We start from the raw sequence: 26899 nt of genomic DNA on the forward strand, positions 1-26899 counted from the left end.
CTTGGCTATGTGATTGGTTTTGGCCAGTAAGCTATAAAAATGTAATCCATAGATCTAGGAATGGGTACCTGTGGCTGGGAATAAAATTCCTGGTGATAGCCTCACACAAAGATTCAAAACACAGTGCACCTCAAATGACATAGATGGAAGTCAAGATGATGTGCTTTGGAGAACTGTATGAGATGACTCACAAAGTGGTTCAAGAGATGATGAAGATAGAGTATCACAGATGAAGGTTGTAAATGAATTATTTCACGTAGTAGGAAAGTAGACAAAAGGAATATTTCTAAATCAATCTATATATGACTTCAAACATGTTTGTGAGACTAAATAGTTGAAATACAAATCTAATTGTTTTATCTAAATTTCCAGGTTCTTAAATGCTTACAGTTAAGTTGGCATGAAAACTCATTGAAAGGGCGCTTGGGTAGCTCAGTCAGTTGAGTGTCCAACTCTTGATTTCGGCTCAGGTTGTAATCTCGGGGTCATGGGATTGAGCCCCACGTTGGGCTCCACACTCAGTGGGCAGTCTGTTGAGATTCTCTCTCTCCCTACCCCCCGCCCCATGCACAGTCTCTCTTAATCAATCAATCAATCAAATCTCAAAAAATACTTGATTAAAAAAAACCCACTCATTGAAAAGATGGAAGATGGCTTAGACTTGAACCTTATCTCAGGCCAGACCTCTACTTGATCTGTAGACCCAAAGACTGAACAGCCTATCTGAAATACCCACTAAAAACAATGTCTCACCATCTCAAAGCCATTAGGATGGCCACTGTCAAAACCAGAAAACAACAAGTGTTGGCAAGGATGTGGAGAAACTGGAACCCTTGTGCACTGCTGGTGGGAATATAAAATGGTGCGGCCACTTTGGGAGATGGCACGGGGGTTCCTCAAAAAGTTAAAAATAGAACTACCATATGATCCAGCAATTTCTCCTTCTAGGTATATGCCCCAAAGAACTGAAAGCGGGATCTTGAAGAGGTATTTGGTATTTGTCCACCCATGTTCACATTATTCACAACTAGCCAAAAGGTGGAAGCAACCCAAGTGTCCATCAGTGGATAAATGGATAAATAAAATATTTATCACACACAATAGAATACTACTCAGCCTTAAAAAGGAAGGAAATTATGACACATGCTACAATATGGATGAACCTTGAGGACACTATGCTAAGTAAAATAAGCCAGACACAAAAGGACAAATACGGTATGATTCCACTTATGTGAGGGGTCAAGAGGAGTCAAACAGAGAGAGAAAGTAGAGTGGTGGCCGCCAGGGCCTAGGGGAGGGAGGAAGGGCAGTTGTTGTCCGTGAGTATGGGGCTTCTGGTTTTGCAAGATGAAAGGAGTTCTGGAGACTGAATGCACAATGTGAATGTACTCAGCCCTACTGAACTATAACCTACAAATGCTTTAAGATGGCAGAGTTTCTGAGTATTTTGCCACAATTAAAAAAAAGTCTCACGTACACCTTAAACTCAACGTTTTCCAAACTCTGCTACGTGCCTGGCCTCCCCATCTCTGTGAATGGCGCATTCATTTTATTAGTTGCTCAAGCCAGAAGCTGGAAATTCTCCTGATCGCCTCCGTGACTTTGTTCACATAAAAAATCTACACGTTATGCATAGCTGGCCTTGAGAATGAACTCTATCATGAACCCATCTACTCCTCTTCTGACTTCACTGCCACCAATCAGGTCCAAACCACTATGGCTTCTTCTCTGGTCGACTGAAGGTTTTTCTACCCTATTTCCCTGCTTTTCTTGTCACCCTCCAACCCACCTTGCGTGTTTAGACCCTTGTATGACTTTCCAAGCACTTAGAATAAAATCGAATTCCCTTGCTAGACACAAGGCTCTGCACTGTCTGTGGCTTGTCAATTCTAACGTCAACCTCTCCTACTCTTCTAACTCACTCTAGCCTCCAGCCACACTGGCTCAAGTTCATGATCTCCGGATGTTCCCAGCACTGCTCACCTCAGGACCTTTGCATATGCCATCCTCTCTGCCTGCACTCTAACTCCCATAGTGTGCCCCTTCTCATACTCAGTTTAATGTCATCTCCAAAGAGAGCCTTTCTTTAAAAGTAGATCCATCCCTCCCCACCTTGTTCTTCTTTCTCATGTGTGACTCTTCTCTCTCCTTCATTTCTAATTATATTTACTTGTTTACATGTTTATTGTCTGTTTCTTCCAGTAGAGTATAAACTCCCTGGGAGCAACACGGCACAAATAAATTTAGAGAGAATAACGTCAGACACTGAAAAGTGTTATGAAAACAGTAAAGCAGGGTAAGAAGACTGAGTGCTATTTTAGATAGGACAGACAAGGAAGGCCTCTTGGAAGTGACATTTGAGTACTCATCCAGGTCATTTTCCTGTTCGAACACGTTCAATAGCTCATCTGACTTTCCCATGTAGGGTTATTGTGCAACTGTGCTTCTAACCACCCAGGACTGGAATCCTGATGTCCTCCAGGGAGCCTTCTGAGCCTTCTCTCTGTACATCCTCTCTACCCTTCATTCTCCCACTTGCTAATATTCATCATGCCATCCGTTCTACCCCTTCCTGTCCGGAAAATGACATCACTCCCTGCTCCAGTCTATTCTATATACATGTGCCAGACTCGTCCTCAGTTTCAATCAGTTCACCTTCTTGTTTCAAAATCTCTCATTGCCAGTTCCTCTTTGCTTCCTAAGTCCAGGCTTTTCATCCTAGACTTCCTGATAGTCCACAATATGACTTCAACCGTCCTTTCCAATTGTATCTTGTGTTTTCCCCATCACAGGCACGTGGCAGCTTCTTGTTCCCTGCACATCCGCTTCCTTTTCCAGAATCTGTACTTGTTGACTCATTTGCCTTCGCCATACCTACCTACCCATCCCTGTCGCAAACTAACGCAAATCTCCGGTCTAATTTCATAATCACCTTCTCCATGAAAATTTTTCCTGATCTTTCCAATCAGAAGGGATCACATAAAGCACGTTTTAAATTTTATTATACATATTATCACATTCTGTCTTTTTAAAAAAGATTTATTTATTTAAGAGAGAGAGAGAGAGTGCATGCGTGAGCGAGGGGAGGGGCAGAGGGAGAGGAAGGGAAAGAATCCTTAAGCAGACTCCCCACTGAGCACGGAGCCTGACGTGGGGCGCCATCCCAGGACCCTGAGATCATGACCTGAGCTGCAATCAAGAGTCAGATGCTCAACCGACTGAGTACCCAGGTGCCCCACTGCATTGTCTTAATGCCATAATTACTTGTAAACTTTTTGCAGTCCCTTCAAGGACACAGACTGCCTGCCTGCATCACCTATCATCTTGTTATTCACCTATTACTTTGTTATTCCAAGTGTGGCCCCTGGAAATGCAGAATCTTGGGCTCCACCTCAGACCCACAAGAGTCGGAAGCTCCAGTTAGCGAGATTCCTAAGGTGATTCCTATGTACTTGACCGCACTCATGGGGAACCACTCAGGAGCCACTTAACTGGCTGAACTGACTAGAAAAACAAAGTATCAAAACTAAAACATGATTTACATAATTCATTCAAAGAAAATTGTGAGTGACTAATGCTTTCACTATGTAAAACAATACCAAAGCTATATAGACAGCAGACGGTTAACGACATCGACCTTCTGAGGGAGAAAAACAAATTTTGCATTGGCCAACTAAATAGCTTGAGAAGGTTTTGTCGTTCTGTAAAGCTCGTCTATTTACGGACGGGAAGCGAGCACAGGACTGGCCCACTACTGCCAATGGCATCATTCTCCTCCTGGAATGAATCCGTTGGCTGTGAAAATATTTGCATCGAAGTTTTAGAGTCTTGTGTCACATCCAGTGATTTATAATTCAGATGTGCTATAGGAAGATTTATCCTAATTTGATGTAGCAACAGCACTACATTCTCTGCTCTGTAACAAAGCTTCTGATTTTTTCCCTATGTGGTAGACAGATCACAGTTAGGAGACACAGACTCAACCACTGAGAAGTGGGAGCTTCCTTCCGTGAGGAGTTGGGACACAGTGGAAGTCTGGAATGACCTTCTAGAAGGGTCCCACGCTGGCCACTAGAGGGCACTGCAACGTGAATACAATTATCCTGACTTCATCTCTCCCTCAGACGGTATTCTGCTCGTGAATTTTCAGCACCCCCACTTCAATCTTCCACTCCTCCTCATAAATGGGCAGGGAGCTCACAACTTGAGTGATGTGGACTTACACCTGACATCCTTTATCTTTCTTTTAATTTTTTTATTTAAATTCAATTTAGGTAACATATAGTGGGTTCTTAGTTTCACGGGTAGAATTTAGTGATTCATCGGTTGCATATATAACCCCCAGTGCTCACCACGAAGGAGTGCCCCTCCTTAATGCCCATCACCCAAGAAGACATACAAATGGCTCACAGACCTCCTTTATCTTTTCACACGCTAGACATTTGAGTGAATAAGCCTGAGTTGTGGCATAGAGCAGGGCTGGGGGCTGACAAACAGCCCTGCCTTCAGCTGGCTCGGCTTCCACTATTCAGGGGTCTCCAACCTTCTACTACTCCTCTCTCCCTCAGAAGCAAGCACCTCAGTAGCAACAGCCAAAAAGCCTGCACCGTCTACCTTGTTCCCCGGACTGTTTACTAATGTCCTCAGAAGTTGGTAATGAGCTTATGTCTACGGAAAACATGTTTTTGAGGGTGCAGGAGACAGAACCAAGAGGGCAGGAGGCCTGGAGGCAACCGAGTTCACTCTGAGGGGGAAGTGAGAACGCCCATCTGAGGTGCCTCCCAGGTAGCCCGGCTTCCTCCTGCACCCCGCTGTGGTAGGGACGAGGCTCTGAGCTTGCACCCCATCCTTCTCTTGCCCAGGCTGGTCTCGGCACAGACTCTCGGGTCTGCTCACCCGGCCGGGCGCCCTGAGGCAGCCAGGTGTTAGCTCGCAGCAGAACACACGAGGAGGGCCGCCCTCCCCTCGGCCTCACGGCTGTGGCGGGCATACTATCCCCCCCAAAGCCAGCTTCTCAGAAGTTCTGCCGCCACGCCTCACACAAAAGGCTTTGCCACAGAGTTTTCATACACGCTTCTCCTTCCTCAGAAAGCACCATTTGTTTGCGAATCCGTAAATAGCTCCTGCAGAAGACACAATTGGCTCAAATGTTTGGGAGCTACGGATTGTAGTATGCTCACAGAACCAGGAAATAGCTGAATGTGAAAACAGGAACATCTCGAGTCACCTCTCAACTCTACGGAAAGTAGCGCATTTTAGAGGAAAAACAAAGTAAGAGCTTTGTTTACTGTTCTCTCTCAGTGAGGAAGCTGGACTCCATACTCCAAGGATGACGTCAGCAGCCCCATTTGTCACATACTATATGAAAAAAACAACAACAGCACTTCCAACTTGTAAGCATTGGAAAGGCACTCCCTTTTAAGATAGAAACAAGTTTAGAATGCAAGCCTTTTTTTTTTTTTTTTCCTTCCCAATATGTCAAAAAGCCAAGTGGGCTTGAGGAACGCATGCAGCTGGCCCTGAGATCTGCTTTCTCAGAGTTCTGTCCACGGGTTTTCAGACACCGCCAGCCACAGCCATGCCCTCCCTCCTGCAAGTCAGGGGGAGAAGGGGTGCCAGAGCCAGAAGCATCCATGGAATGTACAGCAGGGACAGGGAGAGTGGCTTGGACCCTCTGCCCACCACCGACACCATCACACTAGAAACAAACAACGCACATCACTTTCTAGGAATTTGTGAGTGGCTGGGATCACGTGTTCTTCTCTCACTCTGGTTTCTTTCTTTCTTTTAAGATTTTCTTTATTTGAGAGAAAGCATGAGCCTGGGGAGGGGCAGAGGGAGAGGGAGAAGCAGACTCCCCACTGAGCAGGGAGCCCGGCGTGGGGCTCGATCCCAGGACCCCAAGATCGTGACCTGAGCCGAAGGCACACACTTAACCGACTGAGCCGCCCAGGCGTCCTTGCACTCAGGTTTCTTTTGACCAAATTTGTGTAGCAAAGATGTGGCTGAGGGGCCCACTGGACTCAAGTGAAACATCTTTTCCATATCTGTTCTTTTAGTGCAAGCACACTTCAAAAGTTCAGCCAATGGCCAGGGAAACGTTTGGGGCACTCAGAATCCCCTCTGTGCCAACATGTATGAATTTTTCAGTTCCCGACTTGAGGAGACATATTAAATATCCAGCAACATGTTTATCTTCATTAAACAATGAATAGCCTTTCAAACAAAATCCGACAGGACATAGATTACTGTTCGTGCTAATGGAAAGTGATCAAAAGCCCCAAGATGCTTTGGTTAGCTTACTCTGAAGTCTGTTCCTGCTCCGGTTTCTATGTAGAGTACATCAAAAGAATATAGGTATCACTGGAGACTGGAAATGTTTAAAGTCTCTAGTACTAGGGAGAAAGTACCCTTGAAACTACGGGAGATGCGGAACAAAACTTAAAGCCGGCTTCTCCCTTCTCCTGCAACACAACACAGAACGGTCTATTAATAGGGGAGCCTTTCTGTCTAAATATATACCTCCCCCCGAGATGACAGAGGCTCCCGATCATCTTGCTACTCCAAAGTAACCTGATTTACGAATCAATCTAACGAATCGTGGCAAATTGATGGGTATACACGAGGCACTGAAAGGATCGCCAAGGCCACGCGTCTTCCATGCCCAGCAGGCCCTATGTCTTGCCCGGCCACAGGAAGGGAGAGAGGCTTTGTAGAGGGCAGCAGCAGGGTAAACAGGAGGGTTTGACCAACAAGGGCAGCGTTAGCATGGCCCAGGGCATCTTCGGGAGAGGCCCTCCTACTCTATTACACTTTCTGCATCTGTGACCACAGATGCCTGCTCCACAGAGCCACGCGGAGAGCCCGGGAAAAGGCACGGCATTAGGAGTTCTGTTCTCTCCTGATAGCATCTGTCTAGTTCCAGTCGACTTTCAGGGGAAAGAGATGTGGGGCTGATGGAGTCCCGGAGCCCTGGGAGCCCAGGTACTCTCTCCGGCTCCTTGGGGGTAACAGGCGCTGCAAGTGGGCTGCACACAGCCTCAGCCTCTCGCACTGGACTATCCTCTATGAGAGACCTGCACCTAAGCAAGTTGATACCGACGAGCCTTGGCAAGGAAAATGGGAGGCAGCTCCTTCCTCCTCTCTGCCATCAGACAACATTCTTTCTCCTTTCTCGCAAATCAAAACTGGCCCTCTCTCATCAGACCGGAAGGACTGAGAAAGCGGTACGCGGCAGCCTTGCGAGGCTCAGAAGAACTGTCAGCTTGCAAAAATTTGACTAACCAGCAGAACACTACCACTCTTTTCCCAGAGCCGTGGGGAGGTTGTGTCTGAAAGTAAGGCAAGCCTGCAGGACAGGGACAGGTCTCATGGCGTGGACGGGGAGCCCTCTCTTATCAGCGGCGGGAGGCAGAATCACACATTTAATTTTACCTTTCTGGCCCACATTTAAACCATTTTGTCTCCACTAGAGGGCTCGGGTGGAGATGAAATTTCAGCCTGACAATTGGTTTTTGCTGCTGATTGAAGATTTAATCCTAAACCTCAGGGAGGGAGGGGCAGGGGAAGGAAGAGATCGTGGAAGGGCGGGGGTTAAGACCATACCTGGTTACGCAAAGGGGCTTGTGTTGGTCCAAGGCTATGCCCCGGGTCCACCCGGGAAGCCCCAACTCACAGAATGACGCTGTTCCTTAAAAAAGCCCAAAAACTAAAGAAGAGAGGGCACCTTCCACAACCAGTCAGACTAAAAAATCCAGTTACTACCAACTCCTTCCCTTCTTTTGTTTCTCATGTCCAAAGACTGCACTGTGTTGGTCAGCTTTTCTTTGTAGCGAATCCCACATCTGCCCCTTCATAATGTTCCTGCATGAGCTTTTAAAAATCTCATCTCCTTATGCCTGTAATACCCCCGTGTCTGGTTTTCTTCCCACCCTCTCATGGGCCATGAACATAGCGGTAATGCTAACCTCACCGAAACATGGTTGGTCACATCACCGGCTTGCTAAAACATCTCCAGTGAACACCAACCCCTGGTTCAGGACCCTCTCCACAGCACTGCCCTGTTCATGTTTAAACAGTAACAGGCAGAGGGCTCAGCCCCCTCCCTCTCCACCCCCCCAGGAACCAGGAACAAAGAAGCACCATTTTCTAAAATTTGTCAGTGGCCGTGATCATGGGTCCCTCCTTGTACTCTGGTTTCTCTTGACCAACGATTATGTAGCAAGATGTGGTTGAAAGACCCATTCTTTGGTCTGACACATGTGTTATGACCCCAACCTATCTTTCCAATGCGATTTTCCACCTCCTTTCTGTAAACTCTCCACTCTGTATTGAATCACACATACAGTTTCCAATTTATTTTTCACATTCAGCGGCTATGCTTTGCTCAGCACATGTTTTGCTCCTGTTTGAATCACTCCCCCCTCCCCCACCCCCGTTGATCTGAAGCTAGAGGCTGCCCATCCTCCAGGACCCCAGGATGTGAGGCAGCAGGTGAAGGAGTGAGCCTCAACCAGGAGAGAGATGGTGCAGTGTGGTCAAAGACAGTTGGGTGGGAATCATGGCAGCATTCTGGACTTATTAACCTCTCCTTAATTAAGTTTCTTAATTTTTAAATAAGGATAGTGATCTCCATTTCACTCAAGAGGAAGAAGGCTAGGAAAGGCAGGCTGACACCAGACAACAACGTGGACTGTGAAATCATGCAGTGGACCATTAGACAGTGACGTGGCCAAGAGACGGAGCTGAAGTGTGAGTTCAACCACCAATGAATTTGGATGTCGCTTGCCCGTGTCTTTATGATGTTCCACTCACCATGCCTAATTAATGCTAGCTATGCGGTTACTTTTATTCATGCTCTTTTAATTTTAGTAAATATCTTTGACCAAGTCTGGGCTTCTGGGGCTGCCGTGTGCGTTACTGCTGTAAATACCATCAGACAGTATGGTAGCTCACTCATTCTTTCACCTTACCAGTATTCACGGAGCACCTACTGTGTGCTGGGCGGGAGAAAAAAACAAAAATGAATGAGAGGGCTAGAATGATACGAGCTGTATAAAAGGCTGGATGCCATGTCTAGGACAGAGCAGGTGGCACGTGTCCCTTCCGGGGCAAAGCTCTGAAGCATTTCATTGCTGGTGCAGTTCTTCAGTTTTTCCCTCTTGCCCTGCAATCACGAGGGCGACCTCCAGACAAGAGGATACAAAGATACACAGCAGCCTGCATCACAGAGCTGTGCATGGAGGACAGCTGTCCTGGAGACCCACCAGATCCACAGCGGACACTGTATGAGTCAGAACTAAACTTTCATGTTGTTAAGTCACTCGCGAGAGTGTCGGGCTGACTCTTCATGCGGCATAGCCCCATCCTACCCTAACTGATACAACAGCTTTCATTTTCTTTAATGTTAACCATCTGGCAAATAATCACATGTACTAATGCTTTGTGATAGTTCTATTTACTGCCCTTTATTTCTTTACATTTCCTTAACTTGACTTGTAATCATGCCTTGTCCTTGCAACGAAGCTGGAGTCTTTCATATACAGTGACCTTGGTTTATACTTTTGGGGATCTCCTCTTCACCCTCCCACTCACATCCCCCCCACCACTGCCCCCCAAATGTAGCTGTGAGCCTTACACAAAGCAACGGTTTAACTCATAACTGATGACTTCATATTCTCCCCCATATTAGGAAATAATTCCCCAAATATAATGATAATTGTTGATTTTCATTAACCAATAGCACTATGCATGGGTAATTAGGAATTAAGTTCAACAGCTACAGTAAGACTTTAGGGATTCACGTGTGGATTTACTTGAGCTGTGGCCTCAATATTCTAGGTCAACCATGGCCCATCACCAGGTTCCTTGCTGATCATTTCTTACTTATTTTGTTGATCCCAATGCCTGTGGCCCTATTAAATGAGATAGGTCTGGGCTTCTGGGATTCTCAGTCATTCATTCGTCCATTGATACAATCATTCTCTGACAGTAAGTCGAGAATAACACCTATGGAATCAGACCAGCTGTGAGAGCATCTCTTTATGCCCTTGCTTTGCTTCCCTGTAAAGCAGGAGTTAAAAATGTATCTTGTAGGGGCGCCTGGGTGGCTCAGTCGTTAAGCGTGTGCCTTGGGCTCAGGTCATGATCCCAGGGTCCTGGGATCGAGCCCCGCATCCGGCTCCCTGCTCCGCGGGAAGCCTGCTTCTCCCTCTCCCACTCCCCCTGCTTGTGTTCCCTCTCTCGCTGTGTCTCTCTCCATCAAATAAATAAATAAAATCTTTAAAAAAAATGTATCTTGTGACGTGATTGTGAGAATCAAATGAATATGTGTAAAGTACTCAGAAAGTGGTTTTAAGTACTAAGACACAGCAGTTCCTGGCATGCTGTCCATAATCTGCCTGCTAATATTACCATTTACGGAGCACCTACTACATGGCAGAGATCAGAGAAACAAGAATGAGTAAGAATAAGAGGTTGTCCACGTCCCTGGGAGTACAACGTAGCAAGGGTGATGGATACACAAGCAAGTGAACTGAAGTGTGCCCAAGTGAGAGAGAGAGAAAGAACACACAAATGCACATATACAGCAGATGCAGACATACACACACGCGGACACACGCTCACGCACGCGTGTGTGCGACCACACACTGACACACGCGCGTGCAACCTCACGCACACGCATGTGCGACCACAGAGCCACACGCTCACACACACGTGTGTGCAACTACTCACAACCGGTGAGTTACAAACAAGGAGGTGCTCCTTCCCCTCGGAGGAAGGGAAGCCAGGAAAGGCTCTGCAAGGGAGCATGATAGCTCAGTCAAGTCTTATGTTAGGAGGAGGTATTTGCCAGGGAAGAGAGGGCACGACGACGTCCGAGCACTTGAGGCGTGTGAGAAGGGGCATAAAACATGTCATCAGTTAACAAATACGTATCAAATGCTTCCTGTGTACTGGGCACAGCGTTAAGTGCTGGGATACAACATCAAGGATACTGATGAGGTTTTTGCTTTCACTGAGCTAACATTCTAATAGAAGAGATGAACAATAAACCCAGTAAACAAATATATCAACCAAAGAGCTAGGGAGAAAACACAGCAAGCAAGATGGCTGCAGTGAGGCTGGGGATCGTTTGCCCGAGTACCAAGCTGAGCGAGGACAGGTGTGAGCAGAGCCAGAGGGAACCCCATCCCCCCACCTCTGTTTTCCATGCTGAGGACTTTCCCTGAACCTCCCCCTACCCCCCGACCTTGAATCTCCCCCTGAGTAGATTTAGGATTTTGAGTGTGTTTTCCTTCCTTCTGCACATAGACAGTGGCCCACAGACTCCAAATGTCCGTGCAGGTGGACTGTTGCAGACCCAGACTGGAGCGAGGGAGCGAGACGCCTGTTTTGGGCTCTCAACCTAAGATACAGCTTCTAACTCAGCTCACTGTTAGCAGCCACATACATGCATTTTGGCTTCCATCTGCCTTATTATGCTTATCTTAGTTCTCAGCTGTCTCAGAACTTGGGAAGAGAACTCTTATTATTAAGATAAAAGTTTTTATACGATAAAAACCTTCCCTCCCTCAACAGACCTCAAAACTAAATTAGGAACCACTATCCTAACTATCAAGCCTGTCGCCTTAGTGAAAAAAATCTTGCACATCTTTTACTTAACAGCTCCGAAGACATTGCTAGCGGGGTACCTGAGAAATCTGGCCCAAATGGGATAATAAGGCAAATTCAACAGAAGCAACAAATATCGGGGGAATGGGACAAGGAACACCAGCGTCAAACCCTAGGGTCCACAGGTCACAGTCGGTAGCCACAAGGAGGAAGATGAAGAAATGTGAAGTCTTCAGACATTCTTAGCCTTTGATTTCATATCTACAGGTTTTTTTTTTTAAACCATGCTAGAAAAAGAATTGCTTGAATTTATCTTTGAAGAATTTAAAAAGCGTTCTCAATATATATACACATTTGCTTCACAATTTCCTTCTGAGACAGGATGGGACTCTAACGTTATTGGGTAGAAATGTAGGTATTTGGTTACTGGTTACTATCTACAGGGCTCAGTTCTGAGCATCAGGGAAATTAAAAAAAAAAAGACCAAGAATAAGATAAATGGTCCCTGACCTTGAATGCCTTACCCTCTATCTAGAAAGACTGCTCAGACCCCACCCCCCACCCCCGCAAAGCCTTATGTAGCAAAAGAGGAAACACCAGACGCATGTCAGATAGATGGTAGAGACTTTTAAAAATGCTCCCAGAGTTCAGGGGGAGAGGAGCATCTGTTGAAATCAAGAGTGATTACAATGGTTTCATGGAGGAGCCTAGACATAGGACAACATCAGGGACACGTTACAACCCCACCTACACACGCTGGAGAAACTGGAATCAGAGACTGCACCTCTGGTAGAAGCTTCTAGAAAACAAGCCCTGCGTACTACATGCCTTTGTGCAGTCCTACTGTACCTGGCATCCGGGCATCGCGTTCCACCCCGGGGAATTGGCTCCTAAATCCGAGTAGCACACGGAATGGGTACTCTGTTTCCCGAGATCTCCCACGGCTCCGTGTGGCTGCCCACTTTCCAGCCAGAAGCTGTCGGCAACTACAAAGCACAGGACACGCTCCACCCACGGTGCAATCCTGTTGGTGCTGTTTTGCCACAGGGCTGATGAGAGGCACAGACTCTCTACCGACTTTGCTTGGCGAAGCTCTGGTGGCACGATGGGGCCTGCGGAATTCTACTACACACGTTGTCTTCTCCCCGGTCAAGTCCCGAGCTGGATGAGGGGGCAGGGGGCAAGTGTTCACGACATCCTCTCTCTCTCTCTCTCTCTCTCTCTCTCTCTGAAGGAGGGCAAAGGCCAGCCAGGGTCAAGGGGGAAATGGAAAGGGGCATGTGGGCTGGGCTCCTCCTGCCAGGGATATACCGGCTGCCACAGTCATTATATTTTTTCTGGCCGCACAGACATGTTGCTATGGAACCAGTACATGCCATGGCGACTTGGCCTCTAGCAAAGAAAATCACATCACTGGCAGGAGCGTTTCCCTAGATTTCCCTTAAAGGGACACCATCGAGCGGGAGCACAGCTCCCGCTCAGAAACAACAGCGGGATTGTTCCAGGGTCCAGCCCCCCGCAGACCATGAAATGGAGCCCAGCCACTCATGTTCTACAAGGCGTCCCTATGTGGGGCACGTGGGGCACGTGGGCCTCCGTGGTATGAACCCAGAGCGTGGGGACCAGCCTCTGAGCGGCTTTTTAAGTAAGAAAAATGTGGCTTCCCTTTGTGTTTCGTTTCCCTGGTAAAAGCAAATGGCCTGGGATATTTTAGGGTAATGATTTGGTGCCTCCTGACTGTCACCTTCAAACTACTCATCACCCCAGAGGAACCGAAGGGGCCCCCGCGTGGGGGGAATGCACTCAGGGGGCCCCGACTTCCCCTCTCTTCCTTCAGTCCTCTCCAGCAGTTTCTTCTTCACTAAGTGAATAGTGCAAAGCAGGCATGGGATCTGGCCCTCCCCCAGCTTCGCAGAGGCCCTAAATTGTCCTTTATTTTAGTCTTAATCCAGCTCTTGATTCCACAGAGACCCTGAGGTTCTCCAGAGAGCAGAAGATCTCATGTCCCACTTCATGCTGCGTGGTGTGCTCTGGGGATAAACCTGTTGGGCTTTTCTTGGGTAAGATGATGAAATGGAAACCCTGAAGCTGAGACCTCTAACAAATGCACCTTCACGCACATCACGCATTTGGGGACGGGAGCATCAGTATTAGAGTAGGAAGCCGTCAATCGTCAGTGAATTAGCAATCCATGTTCCAAATCCCGTTCTGGACACTGGTGGAAAGCAGACTATCTCTGTCCCCTGATAAGAAGCCATCAGGTTCCTTAATAAGATTCCAGTTACGGCAGAAAAGAAGCCCCCGTTCATTAAGTTACAGTGATTAAGTTGACAAGTGGGATAAAATAGTAGACACAGGCTCTCAAGACTATACTTAGAGCGTCCCCAGGTGAGATGAAATGTTTTGGACATGAGTGCACCTAGCTCACCAAACTAAATGAACGCCATCCCGAGCCAGCTCTAGCAGAGGCATTCTTGAGAAAGTCGCAGATAAGCGGGCCTTCTAGGATTCCAGGGGACGATCAGAGTCTCACATCTCCCTCCGTCTTACTCCACAATTGCACTCTCATGTAAAAAACAATACAATTTTTTTTTTTTAAATCAAGAAATGTTTTTCCGTGAGCCTCTGTGACTGCGAGTCAAATCTGCACTGCCCGATACGGAAGCCGGTAGGCGCTACTCTGCAGGTGCACGCGGTCCAGAGTGGGGGGGTGTGGGTCAGCAGCTGGTCAGACCCTGCAGGTGCGCCACACTTTCTAGCTGCAAAACAGATGCACCACCCCCGTCCGGGCACGTGGCATGGCACTATGCAAATGCAGCGGTTTGGGAAGCACCAAGGAAAATACACCCTCTCATGTGAGGTCTGTAACACAAGTGTTCTGGGTCCGTCCACTCCACCCACCCGTCTTGGTAGTAGCCAAGTACGATTACTGGAAAGTTAACTAGTTAAACAGCATCCCTCCTGATGCATGCCTTGGAGGGATGTTACCAGGTCCAACCTCCTACGGCTCTGCACCCTCAGAAAGAAAAGGGACTCGAAAGACAGCTCTGTGCAGGGTGGGTTGGGGTGGGGGTAAGCAGGGGAGACCACCACACGTCTGGGAGTCAAAGTGCCTCTCAACAGCCCCACTCTGCTGCTATCCGAGAAGCCCCTAGATGGGGGACGGGAGGCCCTCTGGGGCCTGTGCAGAGGGCTTTGCCAGATGGGCTCTAAAGTCCCACCTCATGTTCACATCCTATTACTTTCTGTCATGATATTCACGAGACGGTGTGTCATATGAACAAAATGGATGGTTTCTCCTTGCCCACGGCCGTATTTCTGTGCATCAGTCATTGAGAAAAAGAGAAACTTCCTCCCTCCTCCCCTCTGCAAGCTGGACAAGGTAAGAGCAACAATGGTAATAATTCATAAGGGGCAAAACATGTGTACAGCAAAAAGAAACGGCAGACAAATACAAGAGTGAAACCTTCCCTTCTGAAGGGAAGAGATGCGATGAGTAGAGAGAACGCTTTGGTGCCAAGCGGGAGAAAGCGTCTAGAGAACGCACGCTTTCAAGCACTTTTCTTGGAGCATCACGAGAACTGGATTAAATTTTGATGTGAAAAAATATAAAATATATTTTCTATAAAATAAAATATATACAAAAGATAAAGTGATATATAAAATACATAAAAGGGTCAAAGGATCACTCACCCTATGAAAACAGCAGACTGGTTTCGTTTCACCCAGAAAAAGGACTAATTTCTTTGGAAAACTGGAAGAGAAAGAGATTTTAAATAAACAACAGGAAATCCCAGTGCTTTGACACTTAATAGGTGCACAGTCGATGCCTGATGGATGGTGGAGATATATATTGCTTGGCCAACTATGTCAATTTTGAAAACAGAGCTTTGAACATTTAATATGTGGAAAGTAATCCTGTGCATGATTCCTTTATCACAAAATGAGAACCTTATGACAAAGGAGGGCCTAGGGTAGTGCCTGGGAAATCATTTATCAGGGGATTCTTCTCATCTATGTCTGTGGGGCTAACTGAGGATGTCTTGATAAGTAACCAGCATACCCTGTGACGGCCCTGGGCCCTTGCCCTGCACACCTTCCCCACCCCAAAATGGTGCACCACAACCCCACGCACCCCCCGCTGAAGCCAGTGACCCCACAGGGATCTGCAATGGGCTCGGGGGCGGGGGGGGAATGTGGACTTGGCAGAGAGGCACCGACTGAGTAATCCCGTGAGGAAGCCACGGTGTTTGGGATCAAGTGTGGGAAAGAACCGAGCTGATGTGAATGTTGGGAGCGGAAGCCTGAAAGACAAAGAGAGATAAGGGGGTGACAGCAACAGATTGTGTAATCTACATCACATAAGGAACTCAGCTCAAGATCCAAGTTTTTAAAAAAATTTCCAGAGACTGTTTTAAAGACGCCTTTGCAGGTTTATGAGGGGATGTGGGGCGGAGCTGGTGCAGCTCCCGAGACTGGCAAATTGCGCATGATCCCAGAGCATTCGGGATGAAGTCTGCGGGCTCGAAGAAGACCACTGCTTGTTTCTCCCCTGCTTGCCCTACGAGGAAGAGAGTGCTGTGGCCCTCGGGCAGCCAGGGACGGTCTCCTCGGGACATCCGCGGGCTGCAAGTTCCCAGACCCCATGTCTCAGAATCTGCAAGGTCCCCATCCCAACCCCAGAGAGCAGCCTGCCTACTAGACTGTCAGGCTGGGCTAGGGGACGGCAGGGCAACTCAGACCCTGTGGTTCTGCCTCCTAAGAAGTTCAGAGCCTCACCGCAAACACTTACAGGGGCACAACGCAGGGGCAAAAGATGGTACACGCTGGTACAAGCTCTGAGCACCTTCTTTTTAAAGCAACACTTTAGAATCCGCTCACATACATTAACCTTTTCATCTTCATGGCAGCAAGATGTCTACGGTAAGAACCAGCAAGATCAGAAAAGCTAATTTCAGAGTCAGACCCAAGTCTGCATCTCAGCTCAGGTGCACATCAGCTGTGGGACGCAAGTTGTATAAACTCTCAAAACGCTTTCCCCCATGGGAATACGAATACCCACCTCCTAGCATGTTTCACGCTCTCAGTGCAGTGCCTGGCCTGTAGGAGAGACTCGGGGAAAGAAACCGCTTTCATGCCATGTGGCACAACACATTTCTAGGTCTGCATCAGTCCAGAAGACACAGGAGAGATTTTTGTAATTCCATAACTTGTCAAAATGTGAGTACCTGTATTATCTTCTCTTTTGCCCAAACCCTCAAAATTAGGTGAGTCGAATGAGAGCAAAGCAAAACATTTACTGTGAGTAATTAGATAATATACGTGAGGAAAAAACCCAAAGAAAATAAATCAGCAGGCCCCACTAATAATTACTACGGACATTTGGGCTTATTTGGCTTTACGCTCTCTCCTACAGTCAGGTACACAGAGTTTATTATACAAATACTTAAATAAATAAAATTATATACATACCTATAATTTATTCATAACATACTATGATAGCACTCATGCTGTTTTGCAGTCCGATCATATTTTCCTTGTTATACTACAAACCTCTTTTAATAGCAATAAATCCATCTCCACCATCATTCTTTTTTTAAAAAGATTCCATTTTTTAAGTAATCTCTACACCCAACATGGTGTTTGAACTCACAACCCCAAGATCAAGAGCTGCCTGCTCTACCAACTGAACCAGCTAGGTGCTCCTCCACCCTAATTCTTGACTTTTTCATTGAAAGAATGAACCGCTAAATAAACAGTTGTTGAATTTACAGAGTCTACCAACGTGCCCCCACATTTACGAGAAACAACTACACGTGGCAGCACACTTTTTCTTTTACATTTTTGTCAAGATCGAGAAAGGCAAACTGTAATAAATATCAGAAATCTTAGCAACAAAAAACTGTTTTGGTTTGTGTGGGTGTCCCTTAGAATACAAACCGGCACTAGACACCACAGGGACTATCAAAAAAGGACAATATTCGGTGAGTTTCCAGTATATCAGAAGAGGACCAAATTTTAAAGCCTGGGGCTAAGGGTAGATAGAGATGCCGACGCTCCGGCTATGAAATCGTTAAGTGGGACATGACGGGAGTGTCCTATTTTCAGTGTGATCACGGTGAAGTGACTTCATGATAGAAAGGTAAACTGAAAACCGCAGTCTTGAGTAACCTTCAAAATTATAATCACATTACATAAACTTTAAAAAAACCTAAAAAAAAAAAAATCAGGATTTACCATATTTAGAAAACATCAAGAGGTGGAATGTTTGTGCAGCCTCAGTATTTCTCATCTACTTTCCTCCTCAAAGGGAACGGTTGATTTGGTAAAACATATGTGATAGAGTTTTGCTTGAGTTGCACGACACATCCTTGTCCTCGATTGAGAAAATCGTGCCATACCTCGAAATGTGACTGACTAGCAACATTTCAGGAAAACACCACTTTTGGGGGGGGAGGCTGAGGGAGTGAATGTATCCCCACAATCTGCAAAGAGTGCGGGGCTAATGCCTCCTCCAGTTACGAGGAACCCTTTCTAAGTATCACCAACACCACTCGGACCAGCAGGCAGCAGGTGGGGGACGGGCAGGCGGCAGCAGAGAAAGGCAGGACAGAACTGTGGCATCAGAAAAACGCCAAATCCCTGGGCGGCTCAGTCGGTTGGGCGACTGCCTTCGGCTTGGGTCGTGATCCCGGAGTCCCGGGATCGAGTCCCGCATCGGGCTCCTTGCTCAGCGGGGAGTCTGCGTCTCCCTCTGACCGCCTTCCCTCTCATGCTCTCGCTCTCTCAATAAATAAATTAAAAAATCTTAAAAAAAAAAAAAAAAGAAAAATGCCAAATCCACTACCAGCTGGAAAATCCTGGAGGGACCCAAAGTGGAGAAACAAAGGAGAGAAACGTTAACAGTTTGATCTGCGAAACCACGAATGGACAGGTGATGACCCCTTTGCATGTTACCCTCCAACAAAAGTTCTCTAAAACTTTATCCCTCGACCAGTTGATGCAATTTTGGGGGGAAGTGACAGTCTGCGAAGGAGTCATGCTCTTGGAAGAGATTTCTACTGTTCTATTTTGACGACGTGGAAGAGTTGACATTAGGAGGTAATAACACAGCTGTTCAATTTTTGCACTGGATAGAATCAGAGAAACATCTCAGCAACTCACACCAGTGACTTTCTATCACAGAATATGGACCGAGCTACTCTTCCCAGGTCTCCTTTGCTGGTTACAAGTCAGGAGCTAGTAAGCTGTCCCTAGATCTGACAGTGACCTTCTTACAGCTTTTGCTTTGCTGAACTCTCTTGTTGTCAATGCTTTCTCCATGAGAAAGAACCAGATGGTTGGGCCATGTTGTGTGCCATGCAATGTCTCTTCTATGCAGTCAAAGCTAGGTGATGCACCTCCTTAAATTTGCTTTCGAAGGGTCCTTCCTCTCGTCTGACGGCGTACATGGGATGACCCAGTACGTATTCTGTATAGCGGACCTGTAGAACCATGGAAAATTGTGGTTTAAATTCTAACATCTCTGTCCACTGGTGTGCCTATGGCAAATACAACCTAGCCAGGAAAACTGGGTTGACACCATATATTCCACACTTACAATATATTTTTGGACTACTGACTTTGGAAATTTTTGTCTTCTCATTTTTTTTAAATAAAGATTTAATTTATTTATTTGACAGAGAGACATAGCAAGAGCAGAAACACAAGCAGGGGGAGTGGGAGAGGGAGAAGCTGACTTCCCGCTGAGCAGGGAGCCCGATGCGGGGCTTGATCCCAGGACCCTGGGATCATGACCTGAGCCGAAGGCAGACGCCTAAGGATGGAGCCACCCAGGCGCCCGTTGTCTTCTCATTGTATAAACATGGAGTATCATCCCGGGTTACCCCGTTGGATACCTTAACATTAGCGACCAGCACATACTGAGTGGCTATTTTGTGCCCACAAGATTTCATCTGTCATCTCTAATCCTCGCAAACACTCTATAAAATAAGTTCTATTAGCCCCATTGTTCAGATGAAGAAAACAAGGTTCAAGACAAGCAACCCGCCTGGGGTCGCATAACCAGTCACTGATAAAGCAAGAATGCAAAGCGGGCACCACGCATGTGAATTTTTACAAGAAAGCTGCAATGTGTAGCACCCTGTCAACCACACAAAAAAGAGCCCTTGCTTCCCCCAAACAAGCAGATACTCCTTTTCCAGGGTGTTGTATGGGGGCAGCAAGCAAGGACGCCAGAAGAAAAGTTATCCAGGACACTGAGTGGCGAGCACAGCGTCAGTCGTCCAACAGGTGCTAGGCAAGCATTCTCCAGGCAGAACAGCAGGACCAAAGTGCTGACAGTTGCAACGACACAAAATGTAGCCTTGGCAAGTTGGTCTAACAATTACTTTGCATCATTCTGATTATGAGCCACAAGCATGCAATCAACAGCAGAGAGACAATCTTAAATGATCTCCATCAGCATTTTACTTTACTTATCAAAGCGTGGCAGACAGAATACACTCTCATCTGACCTCAACGCAATGTTAATGACCCAAACACCAAGAATGTGCTAGAACAATAATGATGCAAGAGCGCCAGCCTTGTTGGGGGCCATTGGTTACTATATGTGCGTTTTATTTCATTCCGTGTTTTCCATCTATTACCTCAGAGTAAAAAAATAATAATAATATTTATGTATTTCTCATCTGATCCATTTATCCACCGTCTAACTCAATTTAAAGATTCAAGTAAGTTTACAAATTCCCCAGACTTAATATCGCATGTCCTATATACCTCTGCAAAGGGCACTTCCCATTTTCCATTATACATTTTTGTGGGTACACATTCCCCAACTGCGGCCCCGCTCTGAAGGCTTGGAATTTACATCATTTATTTCTGTCTTCCCAACCCCTAGCCCAGTGCCTGGCCTCTATGGCAAACATTCAAAACATGCAGAAATGAATGAATTCTCCTTGGACCGTAAATAAGAGGGCTGCTTGCTGAAAGCATGAAAGACACCAAGTTGTTCTGAGAAGTTACCTGGACTTCAAAGGGCAGGGTCCGAATTCTAAAACTTGTCTTCAAGTTGGAAAGATAATGGCAAATACATACCGAACATGTAGTGGAGAACGGCTCTTAGGCAGCAAAAATACACAAATATAAAAATGAAAGAGAAATACAGCCCTCGTACCGACTGAAGAAAATCATCTACAGAAAGACCATCCCAAGAGATCTAACTAACCTCAACAGCAAAGCCTCTAACTAAAGAGGGAGATAGTATGTGGTGAATGGTTTCCAAGGAGAGTAATTAAAATCACTGGAGGTTAGAGTAGCAGATCTGGAAGAGAAATACCGATGATTAGATTATGGGGGTGTGGGGGGAGAGGTCAACTTTCCTTCTCAAGCAGTAAAGGGAAAGGACCACAGAGTTTTCAATATATCAGCACTATTATGACCAATGCCTATCACTTCACTGACACATCTCAGTTGGGGCAGAAAGATTCTGTGATATGGGACAAGGACTCTATTTTGCCTTTAGATAAATATGGTATCTGCAGCAAAATGTGAGCAGGTTCGTCCATTACCGGGATCCTATTTGGATTACACAAAATGACTTATAAGAAAATATCTTCAGGTACTTGCTTGATGATTTCTTGGGTATCTGAGTTTGTGGGTGGGCATGAGTGTGTATGTGTGTGCATGTGTGTGTGTGTGTGTGTGTGTAGTAGGATTTCCAATGATCTCAGAGTATTATATATAATGTAGTAAGGTAATATATATAATATAGTCAATTGCCAAAACACGGCATGTAGACTTTTTAAAGGCAGTGTCTGTATACCTCAAGAGTTCTTCAAGCAGTCAGCACACATTTATTGTACGAACAGCCAAAAGGCGAAACAGAAGACGAAACAAAATCAGCAAAACCAACAGTGTCTCAGAATTCCAAACCTGGCAATCACTGCATTGGCAAAGCTATACCTCTGACTTGCAGGGAGGCGCAGGAGAAGCAGGATGCTACTTTTAGGGTGACAGGCAGCAAGATTTTCAGGCTGTACACTGTCGGGCCATGCCCCTGCCATTCAACTCCTCCCACTGCCATTCAAGATCACAGCTACTTTACCCAAGTTCAGTAGCAACAGGAAAGAGCACAGGGGAAAGGCCAGAGTTAGGGACCACGACTTTAAAAGGGCCGCCAGCCACGTCTAAGCCACATCTGGGAGCAGCACAGGGGACGGCTGCATGAAAAGTCACTGCCCCCATCAAATAACAAAGGCCGAAAGGACACAATTTTGGACGCAAATTTGGGAGTTCGGTAAGTCCTTAAAGGCTCCCATGCTCATATCTATGTGAGCTTTATAGTTTTCAGAGTGCTCACCTTCGGGTGCCAGTGAACATCGTTATATATAAGCTTTTTTAAAAAGGGTATCTTTTAAATGTCTACAACAAGCCAAGGGCCGGCAAACTTTCTAAGGAAAGGGTTAGATAGCAAATGTTTTAGGCTCCGTGGGCCTGATGATCTCCATCACCACCACTCAGCTCTGCTACTGACAATACTATCCCAAGGGGCATGGCGGTGTTCCAATAAAACTTAATTTACAAAAACAGGTGGGGGTGAGATTTGGCCCACAGGCCAGAGTCTGTCAAGCCCTCATCCAGAATATCATTATGCAGGGAAATGAGGAGACATAATCTCTGCTTCCTCCTTTTCCCCCAAAGAGATTATATTGTTGGTTATGTGAAAATTAATAAAGGAAACCTCATTAGAGTGGACTTGGGAGACTAGAATGGGAGGCTGGTGAAGAGGAGCTGTACCACTCAACATCAATCACAGGAAAACTGTCCATGACAGACCCCAAGACAAGAATCATCAGCAGGAAAGAATCCTCAATTACGGGTCCCAACAGGGAAAGATGCACATCACATCTCCTAGAGCTCGACCACCCCCTCAACTTAGCCAGTGAGAAACGGTCAGCACCCTGAACCCTTGCTCTTCTTCTCCAACAGGTTTTCATTCCACACAACCCCTTCCAACTTCCTCTTTCTCTATAAAATAACGTTCCTCTTCTTTGTTTGATGGACTTGCCTATGGTTTTGCTGTAGCTTTCATGTCCCAAATAGCTATTCTTTGCTATTCCCAAATAAACCCATTTTGCTGACAAGTAACTGAAAGTTTTATTTTTAAGGTTAACACTTAGTACCAAGTTAGATGGTCATAACATGCAGTGTCCAAAAACAGTGAGTGACTTAGCAGCAAGGGCAGATCTTTCAATACGAGATGGAGCTTTACAGACTGGCAAGTCTTGGTGTGCTCATCTCTGCATTACCTATCTGCCAACAGAATGGGCTGCCCCACAGAACACCAGATAAACGTTCCATAGCTTCTCAAAGTCGTGCCCTACCCAGGTAATCAAGAGGACACCTGCGCAACCACAAAAAACAAACCTGATTGGGCGCCTGGGTGGCTCAGTTGGTTAAGCGACTGCCTTCGGCTCAGGTCATGATCCTGGAGTCCCGGGATCAAGTACCGCATTGGGCTCCCTGCTCAGCAGGGAGTCTGCTTCTCCCTCTGACCCTCCCCCCTCTCATGTGCTCTCTCTCTCTCTCTCATTCTCACTCTCTCAAATAAATAAATAAAATCTTAAAAAAAAAAAACCCTTTAAAAAAAAAAAAAAAAAAACCTGATTAAAAAATGGGCGAGGGACTTGAACTGACATTCTTTCGGAGAAGATACATGAATGGCCAACAAGCCCTTGAAAAGCAGCTCAGCATCCCTAATCATTAGAGGAATACACTTCAAAGCCACAATGAGATCGTTCATACCCATGAGGATGGCTATTTACAAACAACAACGAACACAAAGCAATGAAAACAGAAAATGACACACGTTCGCCAGCAAATTGCCTCCCTTGTGCCCCGCTGGTGGGGGTGCACAACGGTGGGGCTGCTGTGGAAAAACAGGGTGGTGATCCTTCGAAAAATTAAACATAGAATTACCACAGGGTCCAGCAATTCCACTTCTGGGCATGTACTCAAAAGAAGTGAAAGCAGGGAGGTCAACGTATATTTTTGTTCACCCAGGTTCACAGCAGCACCACGCACAAAACCCCAAGGTAGAAGAAGCAACTCGAGTGTGAATAAACAAAATGTGGTAGATACATACGATATGCACAAGCCTTGAGGACATTTGCTAAGTGAAGCGAGCCAGTCATTAAAAGACAAATACTGCCTGATTCCACCTGAGGGGCTCAGAGAGTAAAATCCACAGAGATAGAAAGTACAACAGTGCCACCAGGGGCTGGAGGGAAAGGGTGTATGGGGAGTTCGTGCCTAATGAGTACAGAGTTTCAGTCTGGGAAGATGGAAAGCATTCTGGAGATGGATGGTGGTGATGGTTGCACAACCACGTGAATGTACTTAATGTCAGGGAACTGTATGCTTAAAAACAATAAATCCTAGGGGTGCCTGGGTGGCTCAGTCAGTGAAGCATCTGTCTTCGGCTCACGTCATGATCCTGGGGTCTTGGGATCGAGTCCGGCATCGGGCTCCCTGCTCAGCGGGGAGTCTGCTTCTCCCTCTGCCCCTTCCCCCCAGCCCCACTCATGCTCTCTCGAGCACGCTCTCTCTTGCAAAATAAATAAATAAAATCTTTAAAAATAACAGAAAATTCTATGTTACATATACTTTCCCACAATAAAAAAAAACAAAAACAAAAACAAAAAACCAGCTTTGTGAACACTTGGCCCTCCCTGGGAGCTTTTCAAGTGATCTATTTGGACCAGGATATCCCAAAGACGTCCAAGTCACTCTTGCTTGAGATGGCTGATTTATAGGAGGCAGCTAAGGAAATTGAGGGTTCTAGGAAATCAGTGAAAATTTGAGAGCCTTCCCATCTAGGAATCATTTGGACTAAAAGAGAATATGACTCAGAGTGAACTCTGCACAGATTCGCAGTATGGCCAGGATGCCTGCCATATTCTCTCTGAATGCTCTGTCCCCAAAGATTCCATTTGACAGTGGATTGGGAGGAAAGTCAATCATAGGCGGGAATAAAAGTTAGGGAAGTTTACCTACCTGACGGAAGGCACAAAGCAAGGTAAAAGAAATCCCTGTAAATTAAGGCACAGCAACTCTATCTTCTTTTAGGATCACAGTGAAAAACTCACCATCTCCAGGTAAGAGTAAGTCTCTCTCTCCCCCTAACCTTGCTCTCCTTGGTCACATACGTGTGACCACCCTTAGCTGACCAGCATGAAATGTAAGCGCCTCGGAATCTAATTCTGCATAACACTTAATACCATATAGCATGCGTAAGAGGTGACCTCATGAAAACTGTCTTTATTTAGCATTATTCCATGGATTACTCAAGTATCATCCTTGCAAAAGTCACTCTAATAGAGGGCTGCATTACCTACTACAAGCAGAATGATGCGGAGTCATGGTTTCTCAGCTGAAGGAAAATGATACCACTTCTTCCCATATTTTTGATAAGAAATAGGAAGATAACCTCCAAGCCAGTCCAACCCTAAGAGAGGAGAAAAGTCCTATGGCCACGCTGCTGATATATGGCATTGGTGATTACCCTTAGGTGATAACAGATCTTCCCACATGCTACAGATAAGATAGAAGGCTGTGCTGTTTCCAATTCAGTTATCCAGAACGGTCATCACAGTGGACACATATCCCAGTTAACCGCAACGTTTTCTGGCTCTCAGAGTTTTAACCAATATATAGGAAAATGTAGTTTTCCTTGAAGGGCACACATATCTCTTCTAACCATTTTTGACAGCTTTTGTCAGAGAATTCAGAGTATCGAACAAAAACGTGTATATGGAAAAAAAAAAAAAACTACTGGAAGAAAAAAAAAAAAGGAATTCAGGGTCAGGGTTTATACCAGATTTTGAGACAGCTAAAGCCAGCAGCGTGCAGGAAAATGTTCAAGAACTAGCTGGAGGGAAGAGGGGAGCCCTGATTTGTAGTGTTTGCAGATGTCCATAGTCTAAACATTCCCACCACGGCCGATTTCAAGCTAGCAACATGATGCCAACCTGCGCTCGAAGTTCCTCACAATTGAACGGTTGGCTTGAGAGAGCCGGTGAAGCTGGCTCCAACACACCACTGGCTGAAACCCATCTCCCTCATCATCCCACCGAGATGAATAAACCCCATTTCATATCTAAAATAACCTCCCAAGGCCACAGGTGGTCAGGAATCAGCCCTCTTCCTACTCACCAGAAGATACCTGCTCCCCACATCCTTTTTTTTTTTTTTCCAGTCTCCTCATCTGGAACAAATCACACTCAAGTCCAGTGTCATGTCAGAAGCCTTCGCCAACTGCTCTGACATAGTACTAGCTCCTCTCTAGTGTGAACTTCTCCAGCACTTCGAGTCTCCTGTCCTCCCATGGGATTCTAGAAGGCTAGGTTCCACGAGGGCAGGGGAAGTTCTCACAGTGCTAGCTAAGCACAGGGCAGAGTGTGACCCGGCCTGAGCTGAAGGAAACCCTCTGGCTTGACTGGTGGGGCTGACTCGTGTGTGGGCAGCTCCAGTGGGTTAGCTCACCCGCTGTGCATGCCCAACTCCCACAAAAGGGGGGAGGGAAGCAATAATTGGTTGAGCATCAAATTCCTGCGAGCCCCTGTGCCCAGAAGTCGGTCCCTAACACCATTCCTCGAGAAAAGGAGTCAGGGCTCACTGGAGAAATGGCTGACTCCAAGACTGGGGCAGGGAAGGGTCAGGACGAGCATGAAGGAAATGCTCTGAAACAGTACCACCATGATGGGAGCAGGTCAGAGGGAAACAGGAGATAGTATCCCTAATATTCTTGAAAAAGCTGCCAATGGCCCAAACTGGAACGACTTGCACAACAAAGTAAATAGCAATGCACTAGCTTATAACCTAAAGTATACAATAAATACCCACAAGTTCACAGAGATAAAAAGAAATGACTGAATAAATACGTTAAGTGGGGGAAGAACAGACCAATCTCCTGTGTACAAGAATTCTGAATAATCGGTGTAGACACTCAGCCTGTGTAGGAACGTAGCTCCCCTCTCCTTAGACAGGGTTCTTTCCCAAGATGGGGGCGTGTGTGAAAAGAGTACCTTTAAAGTGTCGAAAACCTGAGCCACACCACCTCAGTAGGGCGATCAAGGGCCAGATAGCCATGGGAAGTCACATCGACAGTATGAGCCCTCGATACGTACGCTCTGAGAAGAGAGATGGCAATTGACCAACTTCGAGAAATACTCATCAGTCATTTGGTAGAATGTCCCTCGACTGGAGTTTTTCTAATTGTAACAAA

General features: G+C 46.2%; 1 protein-coding gene across 13 annotated transcripts in view; it reads right to left on the reverse strand.

The window, feature by feature from the left end:
• Nucleotides 1-26899, reverse strand: part of ATXN1 (ataxin 1) — a 397428-nt gene that overhangs the window by 178235 nt on the left and 192294 nt on the right. For 11 of the 13 annotated variants that reach the window (XM_027603222.2, XM_027603219.2, XM_027603220.2 and 8 more), the window contains one exon: nt 15307-15367. The exons of the other annotated variants lie outside the window; for them this stretch is intronic. The gene's annotated coding sequence lies outside the window, so the exon portion shown is untranslated. The remainder of the gene's footprint in view (nt 1-15306; nt 15368-26899) is intronic. 13 annotated transcript variants of the gene reach the window in all.

This window comes from Zalophus californianus, chromosome 7 (assembly GCF_009762305.2).
Source record: "Zalophus californianus isolate mZalCal1 chromosome 7, mZalCal1.pri.v2, whole genome shotgun sequence".
NCBI classification, from domain to species: Eukaryota; Metazoa; Chordata; class Mammalia; order Carnivora; family Otariidae; genus Zalophus; species Zalophus californianus.